Below are 928 nucleotides of genomic sequence, written 5' to 3'. Positions count from 1 at the left end.
AGAGAGGACTATTTTGAGCATCTACATCTAGCAGAGTTTTCTTACATCGACAGCTATCGTTCGAGCATTGAGATTGCAGCATATGAGATTCCTTATGGTAAGCCTTGATGTACACCATTTTTTTGGACCAAAGCGGGGGAGCGACGCGAGTTAGAACTATTAATGGTTCAAGAGACGGTAGAGCTAATGAACATGCTCAAAAGTTTAGTTTTTATGAAGCTCATGATCGTCAGATGATTTATGCAACTAAGTGTCCTAAGGATTTGGAGTTTCAAGCGATTTAGTATACCTGGAAATAAAGACATTTCAGGAATGATCTAAAACTCAGAAGCTAAAGAAGCCTAAACCGAGTATATGGGATAATACCCATCGTAGAGCGGATTGGAGCTGTGGCTTATAGATTGCAGTTATCAACAGAGTTGTCAAACTTTCACGACGTGTTCCATGTGTCAGTATTGAGGAAAGCTATGCGAGGGCCAAGTTTATTTTACAGCAGCCACCAAGTGATTTTTTTTTTTTTTTTTTTAAAAAAAGAAAAAAAAAACAGAAAAAAAAAAAATTGTCTGCACTCATCGAGTCTGTGGAGATTACAAATCGACAAGTGAAACAGTTCAGAAAATGATGACGATATTGATCAAGTTCAATAAAAGAAAGAAAAGATCCCGGAGGAAACCTCAGAAACCGAGTCTAAGATGAGGATTGAATATTGAAATTTTGTTTTGGAGAATAAAACTAGCAGGGGAGTATAGAGACTTGAATTCGAGGACGAATTCCAATTAAGTGGGGAAGAATTGTAACGATCCGGTTTTTCTAAACCGATATTGAAATTGGTTTGATTATTTAATTGGACTAAACCAAACTAATCGGTAAACCAAAGCGATATATATAAGCCCGTATGCATCTCCTTTCTCATGTTAACCTAGCCGTC

This window comes from Brassica oleracea, chromosome C6, assembly GCF_000695525.1.
Source record: "Brassica oleracea var. oleracea cultivar TO1000 chromosome C6, BOL, whole genome shotgun sequence".
Taxonomy (NCBI): domain Eukaryota; kingdom Viridiplantae; phylum Streptophyta; class Magnoliopsida; order Brassicales; family Brassicaceae; genus Brassica; species Brassica oleracea.
The sequence above is the reverse complement of the archived record's forward strand: the minus strand, read 5'-3'. Positions refer to the sequence as shown.